At 36.0% G+C, this 20,734-nt stretch overlaps 1 long non-coding RNA gene across 1 annotated transcript in view; it reads right to left on the bottom strand.

Moving 5' to 3' along the window:
* Nucleotides 1-1,345: 1,345 nt before the first annotated feature.
* The window catches only part of LOC120608295 (uncharacterized), a 53,294-nt gene continuing 33,905 nt past the window's right edge, over nt 1,346-20,734 (bottom strand). Inside the window, exons 3-4 of the long non-coding RNA XR_005654370.1 lie at nt 13,614-13,664; nt 1,346-1,526 (exon numbers count right to left, since the gene is read on the bottom strand). This is a non-coding gene — a long non-coding RNA (uncharacterized LOC120608295). The remainder of the gene's footprint in view (nt 1,527-13,613; nt 13,665-20,734) is intronic.

Genomic DNA, 20,734 nt, shown 5'->3' with positions numbered 1-20,734 from the left:
AACAGGCCCAAAGGAAATTTCTGGTTCCAGGAATCTTCTGCTGCTTTGATAAAAAAAGGATGAGGTCTCCCCCTCTACTGGAACTTCTACTAAGTGGCTCTTCTCTCTGGAGCGGGAGGATGGGGGTGAAGAGGTGTAGGAGGGGGGTCTCCCTTACTTAGTTCCAGAATGGAGATAGACTGTTAACAAGTCCAAAAGGCACTGGAGCGAGAAAGGAGAGACTGTTCAGTTTGCAAATTGGGGAGGTGCCAGCCTCCAGCAGAAACCAAAACTGTGCTCTGCGTTTTATGAGAAAGTTCCCATTTAGGTTCCTAATTAGGTTCGTTTCATATAAATGAGGTGTCCAAATCCACACAGGTCTGCTTGATTGGACTTGCACAGTCCAGGCCGCTCTCAATACATTGGTCAAAAGGTGAAACCTTACAATAGTTGACTCAGATGGCCTAACAAGAAGCATAGTGTGGGAAATTGAGAGTTTGGTGTGAGGTTCTTCCTGAAATACAGAGTACATGAGAAGCTGCTGTCAGCAGATGGCTGCTAGACTCTCACTATTTATAAAATTTGGGTCCTTGGTTGACCATGGACAGTGCATCTCAGCAGATAAATTCCTTCTTGGGATTCATATCAAATGAATCTTTCTTCTTGGGGTCCATAGACTCTGGGAGGGGCAGGTTGTCACTGTCTGTGAATTGTTTCCTTAGATGGTGCTGGACATCCAGCCAGATTCCTTCAGTAACCACTTTAGTTTACTAACCAAACTTTAGTTTACTTCAGAATCACCTGGGGAGATTTTGAAGGATGCAGATTCCTTTGCCTTCCTTCTCCAAAGAATCTAATTCTGTAGTTATGGTCTGGTACTCAAACAATATTTTAAACAAGCACATCTCATAACTTTCATGTATGCAGTACAGATTTTGAGTTACTACACTAGATTACCAGTTCAAAGGTACCTTCTGAAATGTGACAAATCTTTCCATACTGTCTGGCCTAAAGTATAATTTCTACTTACTTGCCTTTGAAAACTCGATATAGAACTTTAAAATGTAAAAGCTCAGATTCTCCCTCCTAAGGAAATTATTGCTTACCATGAGGATCGACCAATCAAAACGAGACTGGAATTGGCATGGAAGCAGGTTTCTGGAGGACCTCTGCTGTTCCAATTGCTACCCTTCTATTAGATGCTGGATCATTGGTATATTACTTACTGATTTCTATATGGATAATATAAATTATATATAAACTTATAAATGTGCAATAAATGTTCCTGTATAACAAAGTATCTTAAAACCTAGTGGCTTAAAATAATGACCACTTATTTAGCTCATAGATCTGAGTTTCAGTCGTTTGGGCTTCTCTCGGCTGGGTGGTTCTTCTGCTCTTAGCTGGGCATACTCCTCCATCTTCCATCAGTTGCAGTACAGTCTGGGCTGAGTCGGCCTGAATTGGGACAATTCGTCATTATTCCACTTGGTTTCTCATCTTCCACCAGGGTATCTTGGGCTTGTTCTTGACTCCAGAGTATGTTTCTGAGTGAGAGGGAGTAGATGTGCACAAGACCTGTTTAGGCCTACGTTTATATTACATATCATTTACACTGCATTCTACTGGTAAAATCATGTCCCAAGGTCAAAACAAATTCAAGAAAAAAGAGACTCCACCTCTTGATGGGACAAACAGCAAGTCATATTACAAAGGGATGTGGATATAAAGAAGAAAGTGACTGTGACCATTTTTGCATACTATCTACTCTAATGGGGACCTGGAAAGGGGGAGGGTCCAGGGGAAGCTCTGAGTCAGCTAAGGTTCTGGGAGGACATTTGGGGAGCTCTAAACAATAACTATTTATCAATTTCTATGGAAGAATTTCAGTATTTTAACAAGCAGCACAGCCACATGTGTAAGCACAGGCAAAATTTCAGCCCTGGAAATAATTTTACAATTTTGTTTTAAAAAGTAAAAGCTATCTACATCATTTCTACTTTCTTGATTACTCACACTCAGAGAAATCTTAACAGTTGGGCCAGTGAAGCCAATATTATCTAACTTTAGTCATGAAGCCTAGGAGAAAAACCACCAACTTCTTTAAGATTAATATTAATAAAATAAAACTATTAACATAGCTAATATTATATCTCAGAAAATGGAATGCTGAATCTAGTTATTATAATCTGCTTGCAACTTGAAATATGAAGCATGAGTGAGCACTACACAGTCTGATCACCTTAGTTTAGTTATTACTTTGTGGAAATATAAAGATTTAAATCGTGATCCAATGCATAGTTCTGTTTCCTTTAGAAAATACCAAGCCATCTATTTTCAGGTACCAAAAAAAAAAAAAAAAAACCTCCTTTAGTCTTATAGCTATGTTGGAGCTTTGATTCCAAAATATCATTCTTCAAGTAAGTAACATGGTAATATAATCTTTTCAAACTCCTGCTGAAATGTAACCAATCTTCTTCCCGTATGATATAGCCTAAAGTATAATTTCTACTTACTGGCATTTATACGTCAATATAGAATTTTAAAATTATAAAATTCTCCTCTTAATGAAAGTATTGTTGGAGCAACTTTATACCTCCACAGCTCACGGATGCTGGGGTTCTCTGTGGGTCATAATGCTAGATCTGTGTATGGACAGAGGGAGAGCCGCGGTACAATATGTCAATAATTACTTGGTAATACAGGCCAATCAGTAAACTTCTCCTTTAGTCACTAAACCATAATTTATTCATAGGACTTAACCCCTGAAAGTGAAGAAATCATAACTTTTTAGTCTTTAAATCTTAATTCCCAGTCTTCACTCATCACATCCCACTGTGCAATTCCAACCATATGGCATTCTGAGAAAAATAAAACTATAGAGACAGTGAAAAGATCAGTGGCTGCCCAGGTTTGTGTGTGTGTGTGTGTGTGTGTGTAGGGGTGGGGGTAAACAGGTGGAGCACTGGGGACTTTTAGGGCAGTGACACTTTTGTATGATTCTATAATGGTGGATATATGACATTATACATTGTCAAAATCTATAAAATGTACAACTCAAAGAGTGGATATAAATTATGGCCTTTAGTTCATAATGTATCAATATCGGTTCATCAATTATAACAAATATACCACACTAATGTCAGATGTCAGTAATAGGGGAAACTGGGAGTGGGGATATGATGGGATGGGGGTATTTGAGAACTCTGTACTTTCTGCTCAGTTTTTGTTTTTTTTCTTTTTTTTTTGTAAACTTAAAACTGCTCAATATTTTTTTTTATTAATTAAAAAAAGCATCTTCAAACTACAAGTATTTCTTAAAGGCCTCTTATATATTAGAATCTGTTGATGCCAGAGACTCCTGATTATATCATTGTTCCCAAGTACTTAAAATATAATTGGGAAGATACTGTATACCCATCAAACTGTTAAGTAACAACTCAAGGATCCACATAGCTAAGTGCACAGATGAATGGAATAGATATAAAATGCTGTAATCTTTCGGAGAAGAAAAAATTCAGCATGAAATTAAGAAAGTGAATTGAACTCCACTTGACAATGGCTTTAGAAAAAAGGGTGAATTGATAGTAAGGCTGGTTAGAGATAGAGGAGACAAAGAAGTTTCACAGTAAGTAGCAGGAGAAACCCCCAGCAGTGTATAGTCAAAGGATCTGAGGCAGAGGGGATTTTTATGAAGCGGTGTTCTTAGACATGGATATCTTCCCATCACCGTGTTTCTAAACCCCACTTGACCCTTTCTGAAGTTTCCCCTCTCATTTTAGTTTATGGGTACAGTCTCCAGATAAAGAAAATAAAAACCAAAACCTTAATAGTCATTGCTTATAGGAACACTAAATATATTCATAAATAGAAGTGTTGCATGTTGGAGCTGAAGGCAGGTGTTATGAAGGGAGCATCTTAGTGTGTTCCTCAAAAAGCACCTTACCTTCATGAAGAGCCAGGAGAGGCTATAGTCTAAATTTAGAGAGAGAAATAGAGAAAGATTGAATAAACACCAGACTGAGACTGGTTTGAACTGTTTATCTGCTCTCTCCAACAAAACCAATCACAAACAGGTTCTTTTAAATACTAGTCTAGACGAGGTTTTGCAATGTTGCAGGTTCCTAATTGCAGTAATAACTGCCTGAGAACAATTAAGCAGACACCACCAAACATTTCTATTGGGTGAATCCATTGTCCTTTTAATAACAGCCATGAGGTTACCTCTTTCTGGAAAAACCTCTTTGGCTGGTTTCATCCTACGTAAGGCTCAAGCCAGGTTTGTCCCCACACATTCTGGGTGCATGGAGCAGCTGTGTCTGCCTGAGCCAGAAATCATTCTTCTTGTCTGTAAAAGCCCGTAGAGGCAGGTTTTGCAGCTGGCTGCTGCTGTGACTGTATCCTGTCACTAATTAAAGGTGTAGCTGTAAATTCAGTGTGAGAGCCTTAGCACCCATCACTCATGAACAGATGACCCAGATTTGCCTTCTGGAAATCCTCTTTGCCCCCAGCTTGTCTACTTGCAAATGGCTTTCTAAATGTCCTTTCTCAGGGGAGGCAATTTCTTTTTCATCTTTGGATCAAAGCTCAAATCTGAAAGATGTCTTTTTTTTTTTCAAATCAGTAATTTTATATCCCAAAGTACCACTTCGCCCACAACAACTCACAATAGCTCTCTAGTTGCTTATTGTCTTTCTTTTTGTCTCCTTTGCCTAGATGGTCATGATAAATTTATTTCTTTAGGGAGGTTTCCGTAAAGCCGGGACTTCTTGCACCTTTCTTCTTGTATTCTTATCATTACACCTTAAAATGGTAAAGCTCACTGTCAATCAAAGCACTCCCTGTTCCCAGCGTAGCTGAGTCAGTGCAGCCCTGAGAGGAAGCTTGAAGGAGGATGTTAAAATCTATTCATAGATGAAAGCAACGTTTCTGCCACAGCTGCAGCGAGAGGTTGCTAATGACGCATGTATACACCAGGAGTGACATAGAGGACATTTGAGGAGGAGGAAGAGCAGAAAGGGGGGTGGACATAAGATCTGAGAAACACAGCAAAGCTTGATATGAGCTGGGCTACCTTATGGAAAAGACAGCATTCCAAGGAGTCTGTTGTGAAATGCATTGCTAATGCTAGCTGCCCTGACACAGATTCCATGTCCTTTGTCTGAATTCTCATGTGGAGTAGCAGACCCTGTTTATATTTACAAACACCACCGGACTGCTCAGCTCCTTGACACCTACAAGATTTCTGACGAGCTACTGAGGACCCCTAGGATTATGCAGGGAAGAAGATGTGGAGGGTGTGGAAGGGGAGGGTGTGGAAGGTGGAGAGGGGTAGACAGTCCTTCATCCATTCAGCTGGGATATACTATTCACCAGGCACTGTTCTAGGTCTGCGGAGATAAATAACACAGGCTGGGGTTTGAAAGAAATTATAGCATATTAAACTTTAGAGAGTTATCCAAGATATAAAAAAAAATTCCTCAATATGTTACTGCTGGTACATGAAAAAAAGATCAGCCGTTAGGGCTGTTTGCCAAAGAAGACTAACTTATCTTGATTAATGCAGTATGCAGTAGACTGATCCATGGAGCTCATGAAAATGCAGATTCTCTTTTATTCCATCCATTGTCAGTCATTTATTGAGAACCAACTAGTACCCAGAATTATGTGAGTGATTAGTACGTGACAGATGCCTAGAATCTCTTGCCTGATTATCTGAATCTCTAAGGGCACTAGAAGAAGCACCCGTACGGATATGGAGAGCAATGTGGGCTAAGTGGATAATTTTGCTACACAGAAAAGTACTTTCTCAGAGGTGAAAGATCATGAGTTTCCTTTACTAGGATACTATAAGGCATAACAGGAAAGAATACCAAGGACTCAGGAAGGCAAAGTAGCAGAAAGACCACTGACATCAATCAAGTTGGGTTTTCATCATAGATCTGTCATGATTAGGATCCATTCAGGGGACTCATTAGTCTCATCTGGAAATTAGATTTGGTAATCTGTAATATCTCTCCCAAATTCAGCAGTTATGATTTTATACTATGTTAAGATTCTTAATTCCCAGATTTAAAAACTCTTTAATACACTAGAGAAAGATAATATCCTACCTAAAATTTTTCAGTGACATTGGCTGCCTCTCCTTCAACCTTCATCTCAGTCCTGACTCCAACTCCCTATAACTGTTTTCCTAATACGTCAGGGTTTTATCGAGGGAACAATTCTCTCTTAACTCATGTTAAAGCTTGAAAAAGGAATATAGCACGAATAGTGGGAAAAGTGCCAGATGAAGAATGAGGACTGTATCCCTCTAACTGTCTCTGTGATTTTGAGAAGTCAGTTTACCTAAGTGGGCCTCGGTTTCCTCATTTGTGATTCCCCCACTTCCATCCTGTAAGCACAGCCAATGTGTTGAAAACACATGTAATGTGAACAAGAAATAAACCTTCCAGGTTTGGGGATTATTTGCTACAAACGCCTCATCTATCTTGACAAATACAGTGTTCATAAAAATAGCACTGAGAGTTTATTAAAATGCAGATTCTCACTCTGTACATTGAATTAGAATTTTGGTTCTAGAGGACATGCAACAAGATTTTAAAAAGCTCAGTCAGTAAATATGATGCACACCAAAGATTAAGAAGTGCTGCAGTCAGGAATTTTTATCATTGATCATACTGGCAGCAATTGATAGTGCCATCTGAATCTTCCCACTCATGGCAATAGTTACATGACTCACTGGGGCAAATAGAGGAAGCTGTCTGTGCCTCGAAGGTGTATTTGGTGATGGTATGGAAGAGGGTATCTCTCATATCCAGGCCCTGACTGTCCCCAAAGCTGAGGGATGACCATTTTAGACCATCTTTCACTCCTTCTAAGTGTACACGGGCATGTGGCTTGGGAAGCTCTGGTAATGGACTGGCAGTCTAGCTAGAGCACAATGCCAAGGGGATGGGACACAGGAAAATGCAACAAGACTGTGGGAGACAGCATTTGGGCGGCCAAAGTGGTGGATTCTGCCACATGACAGACCCAATCCAGACCCAGAGAGCCGGGCAGAAAGAGTAAAAGAAAAAAGTAGGCCGGACAAAGACTCGGTTCAATAAGAATAACTCTAAAGGCTTTGCCAACTTTATAATTCTGCTTATTTCTTGGACCCAGCTATATACTCATTTTATATAAGGATCCTGTGTCAGTGAGCTAAAAAATGGCTTCCTCCAACCCACAAACACCTTCACCATGCCAACCACCGAATTCAGAAACAAAGCAGGATGTTCACATAGGGACAGGAAATATTCGTTGGTGCCTTTCCTCATTGCCTGGGGTTTTCTACAAGCCTTACCTTAGCCCAAGGGCCTGCTTTTCAGCAATGGCATCTTTCCTCTTTCCCTCATTCCATCTGCTTGTCCAAGTCTGAGTTTGGCCAATTTGCCTAAAGCAGCAGTGCCTAAAGGACACAGAGTACACAGGAGGGTTTTTATCTGTCCTCCTGCAACCACATGAGCACAAAGTGCATGAATGTCTGAGAAATGTGTTTGGGCGCGTCTGTGCCCCTTTGGGCAAGGCACAGACTTGGAATACTTCATACTAGAAGATGCTCTGATCTAAGAAATGATATGTTGCTACATGGCTAAGAAAATGCATCATCTGTGTACATTAAAGAGTCTTTTTTAATCTTTAATCATTATCATTAAACACAAGTATAAATGCTCTGGAATTTTATTCTGGGGCATGGCTCTGTGATCTAGCACTTTAAATTTCCCTGAAGGACTGGCTGAGGGCTGCAGCGAGCAGGCTCACAGAAATTGAGACATAACCACATACTACTCTTTTGTGTGAAATTATTTGCAATTCTTTTAGTGACAACTGGTTGGAGGAGGAAACTATGTAGATTACGTGGTTACAGGCATTGGTAGTCACCTGGCTACATTGTTTCACCTAGGTTACTACTCTTGACTGAGGTTATCTAGTCCTCTTTCCAAAACTGTAAAGGGAATTGCCAAAAGTTTCCTAACCTACAGGGCATCCCTTAAAGGCACAAAGCAAAAGCTTTTTAAATAAGTACTTCAACTTGCTATATAACTGCTTCACTCATGCAACAAACTAAAGCTGGGGTTATTTGTAATGCTTACAGCACTATTCTGCTTCAAGTTCATGTTTGTGCCAAATCTGTTTATTCAGTGTTTATATTGGGTTCCTGCTGTATGCTTAAGTCTGTGATAGGTGCTGTGGGAGTTTCAGGAAAAGTAACGAAAGTCCCCACCATGAGGGAGCTTATAGTCTAAAAGCAAAACAAGCATCATCTGGAGTAGTAAGTACAGAAAAGAGATCAGATGCACCAAATTCATGTCAGACAGATTCAGGTTCAAATTCCTCTCCTCTCACTTCTGGGCTATCTGAACCCGGATCCCAAATGTAATCTTCTGAGTCTCCATTTCCTCCTCTGCAAACTGCAGATGACAATAACTACCCAGGAAGGTAGTTATGAGAGTTAAGCGAGATAATGCTCATCATGATCCCATAGTGAGGTTCAGTAGATGGGAGCTCTGTTGATGACTGTGATGATGAAACAATAGTAAACGATAATATAAAATATCTAATTAGAAGCAACATTATAAAATATGGACTATAAGTCTGAGAAGAGTTTAGAAAAGGGAAAATGCCTTGCAGTCGAAAAAAATTTTTAAAGGTTTTATGGTAAAAAAGGACCAAAGTTGAGCCCAGAAGGATATATAGAATTCAGACAAAGAAGGTTAAAGAGTTGACATTCCAATTGTGCAAAACAACTACAGCTAGTAAAGATATTCAAGATGGTCAGCATCTGTTGTAGTATTACATTCAAGGTTTAATTCCAATACATCATTTTATTGTGGGATTAATGAAATCCAAGGTGCTCACAAGAATTTGTGCCATTGAAGAGGTACCCATGCTTAATTTCCTAGTGACTTCTCCTAATTATTTGATTCTATTATATTTTCAGAGGCAACACCCTCACATATTACAAGCGGTACACTTTAAAATTAAAGGTTACCAATGAAATTAAGTTTGCTAATCCACTGACTTTAAACTAGAGAGATTATCCTGAATTATCTGAGTGGGCCCAATATAATTACAAGGATCCTTACTTATAGAAGAGGAAGGGAGCAGAAGAGGTCAGAATAGTGTAATGTGAGAAGGACTCGACTCACCATGGCTGACTTTGAAGATGAAGGAAGGGAAATGTGAGGCAGCTAATGTGAATGGTTTCTAGAAGCTAGAAAAGGCAAGGAAACTGATTCTCACCTAGAGTCTCTAGAAAGAAGGCTGACCACAGTTTGCTTTTAGCCTAGTGAGAACCAGCCGGACAACTGACCTCCAGAATATAAACCAACTTGGGTTGTTTTAAGCCACCAGATTTTGGAAATTTGTTACAGCAGTGATAGAAAACATACATCAGGAAAAGCTTATTGATGCAGATAGTCCAAATCTTCATTACATTTTAAATTTCAGCTACCATATTTAAATGTCCCAGAGCTCTTTCTCGTACCAAGAGTTTTTTTAAAAACAAATATATATACTATCCTCTGGTTTATTTGTACACACACACACACACACACAAAAACCAGACAAGAAGGAAATACCATCTTTAGTTTGCTATAAAGAAAATTCTCAAAAAAAGAACAGAGAAAAGAACTCTCTCAATCTAGAATTCTATGTGCAGCCAAAATATCTTTCAACATTAGAGTGAAGCAAACACATTTTTGGCAAGTACTAGTGGTATTTACCATTTATAGATCCTCTAAAATTCCATGAGAACTACTAATGAATATACTTCTAGAAGAAGAAAATTGAACCAAAAAGGATATCATGAAATGCAAGTAATAATGGTAAACTTTTTTTAAAAAAAGGTAAACATGGACACATCTAAATGTGCACTGTGTAAAACCACAAATATAATAACAACTAACTTGGGAGGTATGAAAAGAAAGTGATACGAAAATACTGGACGACAAACGATAGCATGTCATTCAGAAGATGAGAGGTTTAGATGTAAAGTTTTCTAAAAACTCTCACGTTGTTTGAAAGGAGGGTAGAAATGTTGACTAATTTTAGACTTTAAGTCAAATGTGCATATTCCAGTGTAAAGGTAATACTTAAAGGAATAGAAATGAATGTATATCTCCCAAAGTCATAGAAGAGAGAAAAGGAAGAGAGAAAAAGAAAACATGGTTAGTTTAACAAAGGTGGGAGTGAAGAAGAGAGAGGGAAAGACAGAGAGAATGAGAGAGAAAGGGAGGGAAGGAGGAACAAAAGTATTAACCAGTTGTTTGTATAGAATGCCCTTCAATTTAAGTTTGTATGGAGTTCTTTCATATTTGATTTGGGTTAAGCATTTTTAAGAAGACTTTTTAAGTGTTACTGAGTCCCAATTAGGAGGTGTATAAGATTAATTTTTTTCATTATTGGTAATGTTGGCTAAGGTAGTGTCTTCCAAGTTTTTACACCATAAAATTACTAATTTTGCTCTTTGTAATTAATAAGTAATTACGAGACAATACTTTGATACCATGTAAATATACTGTTGATTATTAAGCTTTTACTTACTACTCATCCACTGAGGATTCTTGCCTGAATTAATTATTACTGTTAGTTGCAAAGTGGTGATTTTATAACTGCAACATTTCTTTCACATTATTAGTTGGCAATTTATGTAATGTAGAGCTTTCTCTTTTCCATTTATTTACTCATTAGTTTATTAGTTATTAAATGTTTTGAATCATCTATTCTTCTTTTATTAATTGGATTTTACTATATTACAATAATTATTTGTTGGCCAGTAGATAGAAAATCTATTGTAAATCTCTTTGGCCACCATCTGATTTCGGCATTGTGTATGTTAAGCATTTTAAGGGAGTAGCTTACTTATTTTAGAGTTATACAGAAAATAGTAAAAGATTTAAGTGGCACAAAATATCTCCTCCCAAATATTTTCCATTCTTTTCCCTCATATAAGGTAACTTTCAAAATCTGTGTCACGGTGGCTAGCAAAGATGTGACATTGATGACTTCTCTTGGGGCCTTCCTTGGCTAGGATGAGCATTTATTTTTTGTTTGTTTATTTCTTGGCTTGTTTTGTGGAAGAAGTCATCAGCGTTGAGTTGAGTTTCAAAGCATCATTTGCACAAGCAAAATATGAGCCACAGCAGCCCAGTCCCTGATTTCTTATGGTGCCTCCTCTCTATCACTCCCTCTTACCAGCTATCATTCCTTAGGGCAGAGGTCCTAATATAATATCCCTGAAACCCCTGGGTAAACTTGGATGGGAAAGTATATCTTTATTCTTATTAAACTCAAAGAAAAAATTAGCATTACTTTTAATTATGAATGATGTCACAGTTTTAGCAGTTTCTGCAAATCTGCCACCAACAGAAATCACATATTGGTTCGTATCACATTACAATTGTTACAGATATTCCAATATTTTTGCATTCACCCCTGCTTCAAATGTGTGGTAGCTATAAGAATGGACCTAATTGCTTAATGCATAATAACGAATTTCGTATATTAATGTATCACACTTAAAATTCTCTTGATAACTAAACTTCTGTAAAATTGGCTTTCTTTGTAATTCTATGTATATCATTTTATGAATTTAAAAACATCATTCTGAGAAAAGGTCCATAGGCTTCCTCAGATTACAGCAGAATTCATCATACTTACATTAGAACCTCTCATCAACCTCTTTCATCTAAGCTACTACATCAGAAGTAGGGATTCTTTTTTATTTCCTTATATCCTAGTAAAACATAGTCAAAGCTTCCGTGGCTTAAATCCACATTCACAGAGACTTACTACTAAGAAAAACAAGAAAATGTTTCTCTGGCCAGGTTGGGATGTCTACCATGAGTTGTTCATGATTTCTTTTATATTTTAAATCAAGATATGCTCTTTAGCTGGGCTCTAAGCATAATTAGTCTAATGCTGCTTCTTTTTTTTGAATGGAAAAAACCATAATTATATTGCATCAGAAAATTCACAACACACAACCTACTTTGTTTTTTCCTCTAAGATTATATTATCATAATTAGAGCTTTAAGAAGGTTCCTTTACATGTATAAATGATTAAGAATATGGGCTGTGGGTTATATAGATGAGGATTTGAATCCTGTACTCACTACTTAGTAGTTCTGAATAGTTGAGAAATTGTTTTTTGAATTCTATTAACTCTCGGTTTTCTCATCTTTAAAAAACAGTGATGATAAAAACTGAATCAAAATATTCTTGGGCAAAATAAAGAAGCTCATATGTATAAAGCACCCAGCACATTACTAGGCTCATATATACTATTTTGTGTATCCATGCAAAATTTGCATTTAAACTAAATAGACATGCAACAATTTAGTGAAACATGTCTGGGAGCGAGTGACCTAACAATGAGGAGAATCATTATTAAATAACTTGTGTTGATATCCTCCCAGTGTTGTCTATTCATCTATTTTTTTGTTGTTGTTCCTCTGATGGAATTCAAATCCTACTAATGGACTGATATATGAACATTTTACTTCTGTTTTTGGTTGGCTTCGTCACACTGAGTCATGAAGATTATTTATCTAGTCAATAGAAGTTGTAAGTGCTTTTCAGTTTTGCAACCTCACCACCTCTGTCACTTCGATAGAGTGCTGAAAGCTTCTGAAATGATCGACTTGGTTTTAGGCAGATTAACAGATACCAGGAACACATTCATTTCCATTTCAACTTGAGAGGAAATCATGTCTTTGTTCTGATCTCTTTTGATTTCATGGATTTAGACAGCTTTTAGGCCGGCCTTTCACAGTACAGATGAAGAGGCTAGGACCATGTCAAACACAGCTTAATTAGCTCTAGTATCTTGTCAAAAACAGTATATTTAATTCAGTAAGACATGAAACCCGGTGATCTGCTTCAAAAAACAAACGAACCAAGCAACCAACGAATAAACAACAAAGAAACAAATCTTTAGATCTGCCTTTCATGAAATAGGCATTGATTTAAAGAAAGTAGACAGTGTCCATTAGTTTAACATAAATAGGGATGATTTAAAGAAAATAGACAATGTCCATTAGTTTAACAGAAACAATGTCATCTGCCAGTGATGGACATCAATGACCTTAAAATTGGAGGAATCCTGACAGGTAGAACAACTACAACTGCCCTTATTAAAAAAAAAAAAAAAAAAGGAAAGCAAGATTTATTTGATCGATAAAGAAGAAACTGAGTGTTCCTTCTACTTCATATTCTTCCCCAAAGTCATTTTCCATTGGTGTCAATTGTAGACCCTGTACTAATTAAATTTCTGCCCGAAGACAATTACCAGATGGTGTAATCTTTTGATGAGCTGACAGTAACAGGGAAATCAGACAGTCTGAGATTTTGATACTTTATTAGTTGGAGTGGCAGGTAGAAGGGAAATTCAGTGTTTACTATGTAAAGTATTTGTATTTGAAACAGTACCTGATATTCCTTCATGAAAAATGACAATAAACCCTGTAATAAATACTACATTGATGGACACTTAAGTTGTTTCCATACCTTAGCTATTGTGAATATGCCGGGAGTACAGATATCTCATTTGAACAATTTCTAGAATTATTTTAAGAGAGACCAACACTTACATCAAGAGGACAGGCAGGTAGATACTTCAAGATCCTTTTTCTTTTGAGCATCTGTAATTTAGTAAATAAATGCAAGAGAAAAAGTGTTGAAGCTTAATGCATATAGCAGAGGTGTTATTCAGCATCCTACTTAGGCTGACCCCCCGTCACTTGATACACTTTATAAAAGCCAAATAAATATTATTCTATAGTTGTTGTAGCAAGAATAAACAGCTTGGTTGGGGTATCATGTTACAGTCCTTATAGGGATAGTGTGTCACCATTTCAATTCAGTTTATGAAAGTGACACAAGCATGCAATCTGAAGCAACATGCAGTATTTTGCTATTGAAACCTTTCCTTGGCAGGAGAGAAAAATCTTTTGATAATAGCTTTCCTGACAATTATTCAGAATGAGCAAAGGGAAATCAGTTTGAAGAACTAAGTGAGACCAATGACTTCAAATGGAGAAATTGAAAGGAATTCAGCAGAGTGATAAGAAACTAACTCTTGGCAGCAGTGGAAGTGCATAGGTTGAATTTGATTCATAGTAGAAATGACTGATAATTTTGAAGAACACTGAAGAGTGATCTATTGTAACTGATCCATGTAAATCCTCTCATATATTTAATTCCCAGTATCTCACGAAGCTGAATTCTGACTGTTGAAAACTAAAATATTTTCTAATCCAAATACTGACACCTGAAAAGGAGATGCACTGAAGGTAGATATATCATTATAATAAGGGTAGAAACGATAAATAGGAGAAGACAAATATAGTAAGTCATGCTCTGTGGAGAAATTAGTTCCCTAGTAGCTCCTTTTCCCCCATTTTCTATGTCTTCTGCATTATAATGATTTTATGCTAATAAAGAGATTCTCGGTCTTATTCCACACAGAGGAGCCCATGCTATGGAGGCAGAGGGCTTGGCTTGCATCCCAGTTCTTCCACTGAGTAAACGTGAATGAAATTATTTAACTTCTCAAAGTCTCAGTTTCGTTATCCATCAAAGGGGGATCATAAGATGATATTTTTTTCATGAGCTAATCCCCTTTGAGTGCTTTGGAAGTGAAGAAAGTTTCAAAGAAAACAAAAGTTAAAAGCCAAGGATACATTTATCATCTTACAAATTCTATATGACTATAATGCTAGTAACCAGGTAATTTTCTTGCAAAACTATCTTCCCATTTTGAATAAACAAGTCCCAGATAACTGGTATATCATATGAGTAATAAACAGATTTGATATGAAACTCAGCCCAAGCTTCTGATCATTTCTTCACCTGCACATGCCTTGCTTCAGGGAGCAGGCTAACACCATTGACGAAGTTTAGTTGTCTTAACTCAGCGAGTCTGTCAGGGTTCCTAAAGGTGATCTAGAAACTCATATACAGGCAATTGTAAGAAGTTGCTGGTTGGTGAGATGTTGCTGATTCTGTATTTTTACAGGTAAACAACATAGATAATATATGGACTTAATATAACTGTAAAGTATTCAAATAATACAAAATAATAATGAAGTACATATTTCCTACCTCCTGCCCCAATCTTAGTCCCTTTCCTAAACATATGCATAAATTCACAGGTTTATGTTTTCCTTTTTGATTTCTGGGATTTATGTAAGCTGTTTCCCATCCCCAAAAAATATTAAAGAAAAAATTTTATATTATCTTCAAATACTGTTATAGTTTTATTTGTAAACGTATGTTTTAATCCATATGTAATATGGTTTTTATATATAACATCAGGTAGAAACTTTTTAAAAAAACAAATAGATAAAAATTACTCCAATATAATTTATAGGATGGTCTTTCTTTTCTTCACTGATGAGAAGTACCACTTTAATCATTCTAGTAATAGTCATATTTGGGCCTGTCATTGTACTTTATTTTGTTTCATTGACCCCCTTATCTATTTCTTTGCCATTATGATTCTTATAATTGTTATAATTTTATCATATATATTTTTCTCTCTGTTGAGTAAGTTCCCTTCAGTGCCCTTTGAGGGTGGGGGAGGGCAATGATTAGATATTCTTGCACATCTCTATAAGGTGAAATCAACATGGACCTTCTCAAATTTAATTTTTTAAAACACCCTCATGGAATTTTCATTATTTTTTAGATTAATCTTGGCAAAATTGACATAGTTTTATGATTGTTTATTCTCATCGAGTAATGTGGATTTTCCTCTAATATACTCAAGCCTACTTTTATACTCCTAGGTATTGCAGTTTTCATTATAAAGTCTGCTCAATTCTTATAAGATCCTTTCCAAGGTATTTTGAAGTTTTGCTGCTATTTTAATGAAAATATTTTCTTGAATTTCTTTTTATGCATGGATGATGGTTTTTAAAAATCACACAAATCAAATTAATAATCTTATTAATTTCCCATAATGTATGTTTTAAAACGAGAAGAAAAACAAAATCCAAGATCAAACTTTACTGAATGAAAAGCAACAGCTTCTTGCCACCCGCTCCCAGCCCAGAACCACTGTAGTATTCTTTTCCTTTTAAATGTTTGGGTTCATAGTTATTCCGGTACTTAATCACCATAACTTTAAATAATAGACTTTTGGCTTGTTTTGTTTTGTTTATTAACTTGAGATGTTATACGTTGTCACCTGCTTTAAGGGTGATATAATTCTGAGAGTATCTGAGAGCGATGCTCATCCACTGGTGAGTGTCAGCTAATTATAGGACTTGCCTCTGGTGAGGCAGGTGGCACACATGTTTTGCTGTGTTATTCTGAGGGCCAGTCCTCTGCATGCGGTGGCTTTATTTCTTCCTGGGATCACTGACTACCTAGAGCACCATTCTGCTTTCTGTGTTCTCCACTCATCCTTACCACTTTAGTCCGGGTGTGTGTGTGGAGGGGCCGGGGGGGCGCGGAATTCCTCTGCTCTTAAAAAGACTAACACAAATGATGATCCTTTTCATCACCCCCCAGGGACCCTCCTGCTCTTTTAATTGGTTGATTTTAAATTTTGAGCATTCCCCAAACAGTTTGCCAATCATCTCCTATTGTGTTTTGTGGTTCGATGCCCTCTAGTCTTGTGTCTCTGTTATTCCCACCCAATTCGATTCCAAAATTTAAGGAATTTCTTAAGACTTCTAGTCTGCTAGGAAGATTCTATTCTAATAGTTTAGTGAGTTTTTCTTTTAAAAATATGGATTTTTTTCCCCTCATTTCAAAGTATTTGAGGAGAGAGGGGACAAATAGATGCATGTATGTATACCCAGTCTGTCATCTTAATGCAATCCTAAAATAATTCATATCATTTTACTATTTCTTTCCTTTTAAAACAATAGTATGAGAGCCTCCAGGAGCCTACTAAACAGTCAGGGTAAGAAGGCAGGAGAGCTGTGATAAATATAATCATGACTCAGCTAACCACCTCTACCTCTATTTACAATTGTACAGCTTTGAGTATTCTTTATTTATAGACATTGATTGTTTAGTTCAGATTTAGAACTGACCATTGTTGAAAGGCAGAAATCATAAGAAACTTTGGTCTTATAGAAGTTAAGGACAAACAAAAACAATAATAATTCTATACATTTGCTTCAGTGATCTTTGCCTTATCTGTAAGTTATAGTCATAATTACAAAGTTTTTTATAATAAGAAGATGGCTTTACAGCTTTCAAAAGATATTTTTAAAGCAAATAGATTATTATTATATCAAATTTGGACTTTCGTTTATTGGGAATAAAGACTAGCCACACCAAAGCGGGCAATATAAAAAGAAATGCTTGCAATAGTAGTTTAAAACTTCTCTCAACTAGTATTTTAGATAAAAGACATAAATATAAGCCTCCAAAATTTAAACAAATAATTCTCAGTTGATGTTTTAATAGTTATAAAAGCAGATTTATTCTAGTTTTGATTGCTAAACCATGTTAAATTTCAATCTACATTTTCATATGCATTGTCACTAAACCAACATAATCTTTCATTTAAAAGTTTGTCTGAAATGTATTCTGTTATGAAATAATTGATTTCAAGTAAATTAAATTGCATGCTTTTGCATGGTATATGTGGAAGGTTGCAATTTTGTTTTTTATGTAGAATGAATATTACTAAAAATTACGTTGAAGTGAAACTCAGTTTTCAAAAGCATGATCTTTAGTCTTATCTCTAAAATAAAAGATTTTTATTAAAACCATTTCTTAGTCAATATCCTGCAAATATGATAAAAAGACTAAAAAGTGCTACGAAGGTTCAGAACATCATATGTGATTTTTAAATCAAAAAAGTTTGGGAAATGACTATTTAAAATAACTCTATGGAGTATGTTCAGTACTGGAGGAGAATAATGTAATTCTATGAGAGACTGTTATTTGAAAAGGGAGCCCCATTACAGTGTTTTATTTAGTTTTCTGATCTTTAAATTAATGCTACAGGTAAGTACTTTTTAAATATCACATAAGCTCCAAAATATCTAGCTATGAGCAATCTAAATTGACTGGAAAATGAATATTAAATAATAATTATCAATGAATCAAAATTTATTGTTTTCAAAATGATGTTTTTAAACTGTCTCGAAAATATTTTTATTAAATTTATAGATTGTAGCAATGATGTCTAGTATCTGACTATTGGTTTTTTCTTCTGAACAAGTTTGTTAATTTAGTAAAAATGCATCCAATATTGTTATGCGGTATTGGTTATGGTAAATTTCTCCCTTTTGACTACTGTAGCCTAGTAACATCATATAGATATAGATTGTATTGGTACAAATTCCATAATGATAATATCAGAAAGAGAAACAATGTCCTAAAACAATATACCAGTTGTTCAGAAAATAGAATCCCAGGTGAGGTAACTTTTTCCAAAATGGGTATATTATAACTGTAAATTAGAGTTAGAAAGCTGGTCTTATCTTATGGAGAGCAGGTGCAAATATTTTTTTTTCTTATAGGCAGTCAGTAGTCACATGTGCTAAACACTTTACTAAGCATACCCAGGGTAGTTTGCAATCCCACGCACATTAGCTATATTTTTATTTCTGTAACTTTCAAGGGAACATATGAGAATTTACATTGGTAAGAGTATGGATTTTATTATAGGGAGAATTTTAATCAAATCTTATATGTAAGATAAGAAAATCTTTCAGAATAGTCTATTACTTCAACTATTATTAATTAGAACAATGATTTATGATAAACCTCACAAGCAGTCACACATCAGTGTGTTAAGATGTCATAACTGAAAATCACCACTGCAGGAAACCACAAAAGTATTCTTTTAAAGATTTTTGAAATACTAGTTGTTTAGTTTGTTAGGGTTGCTGTTCAAAGTACCACAAACTGAGCATCTTAAACAACATAAATGTATTATCTCATAGTTCTGGAGGCTAGAATTCCAAGTGCAAGATGTCAGCAGGGTTGGTTCCGAGTGCTGCGGGACCTTCCCTTCTGGTACAGGCCTCTTTCTTTGGCTTATAGATAGCCATCTTCTTCCTATGTCCCTCTACGTCGATCTTTGAGTCCAAATTTCCTTTTTATAATAAAAATATCAGGCATATTAAGTTAGGGCTCATTTTAATGACCTAATTTTAACCTGAGTCCCTCTGTAAAGAACTTTCTCCAAATAAGGCCACATTCTGAAGTATTAGGCATGAAAACTTCAACATAACTTTTTGTGTGGGGACACAATTCAACATATAATTCTTGACTTAGAGCCAAAAAACAAATGCTTAGAATAATAAAATCGACTTCTGAGAAAAATGACAGTCCCTTGAGGCCATAACTGCTTGAGTCTAGACTACCAGCTAGCGCTAAGTAAGGAAATGAGGAGGCTTCTGTGATGAACAATTCTCATAGTGAGCAGCTGACATTATACATATAGTCTCAAATTAGAAAAGACCTAGAAATAAAGATGAGATTGGGAGTAAGAAAGTTGATTTGGGGAAAGATGTTAAGGTAAACCTGAATAAATTGATAAATGTGGAGAATTTCTTTGAATTATTCTCTGATGCTATATTCACTTCATCCCAGAACCTCTCAGAATCCATTTCTCCTCCAGCTCAGACTGTCCAAAGAGCTAAAAATGCCAGATGCACGAGTGTTCACATATTTATAATTGCCATTCTTATCTTCAAAGTTATTTATAACGAAAAATAATTGTTTTTTTCATTTATATCTTTTTAATACATTTTCTCTTCATCCTCTAAAACAATATATTTTATAATAATATAAACTATATCACAGATAGAGCAGGTAAATTGAGAAGATTATAGTTTCCAAATATAAGAATACTTTATTTTTGAAAATACTCTAACATAGCTTCTTTTCAAGGATTGTACACACACACACACACACACACACACACACACACACACTTTTTAAAATGGAGGTTAGCTGGGCTATAGCCTGGAGCTTGCCAAGACATCCAAGACCAGCTATATAATTTGTGTGGCTCAGTGTAAAATAAAAATACAAGGCCCCTTGTTCATGAATTATGAAGAATGGAAACATCAAGTAATAGAACATTAAACCAAGTGCAGGTCCTTCTAAGTGTGGGGTCCTCTCTAATTTCTTATACTCCAGCAATTAATTTTCACTACAGTAGACTTTTCTCATTATGTAATACAGATGATTATCTTGAAATTTAGGGATTGACTGACTAATTATTAGATAACTGAATAAAAGTTAGAGGCAGGATGTGACCTCACTTTTGCACTCTTATCAGAAACTTTACTCTTATTGTTTCCGTGTTGTTGTTCCCCTTCACCCTTTCTGCTGTCCTCATTCTCCCCTTCCACACATCTAACATAATAAGAAGTGGAAGCATGATCTCATGTGTTTGTGCACTTATGGCATTGGTTTATATTTCTGTTTTATTTTTAAAGGAGTTGAGTCAATTAAAAAAATAAACTTTGTATAGCACTCCACAGGAAAGGGTTTGGCATATATTACTCACCTTTGCTTTAGTCACCTTAAAGAATTTAGACAAAAACAATGTCTCATGAATAATAATTATGCCTTTATAAAAGTTAAGTGGGACTTGATACTAGGATGGAGATAGAAGGTCAAATGGCTTGGGTTACTTTTTGTTTAAATCTATATTCTTATTTTATGAATGACATTGTTGGGCCGAATTGAGGCACAGAGACTTGACCTCTAGAATTCCCGAGAAGAT

This window comes from Pteropus medius, unplaced genomic scaffold (assembly GCF_902729225.1).
Source record: "Pteropus medius unplaced genomic scaffold, Ma_sr-lr_union100, whole genome shotgun sequence".
In the NCBI taxonomy this organism is placed as follows: Eukaryota; Metazoa; Chordata; class Mammalia; order Chiroptera; family Pteropodidae; genus Pteropus; species Pteropus medius.
Note: the sequence above shows the minus strand (reverse complement) of the source record. Positions and strands in the feature narration are given on the sequence as shown.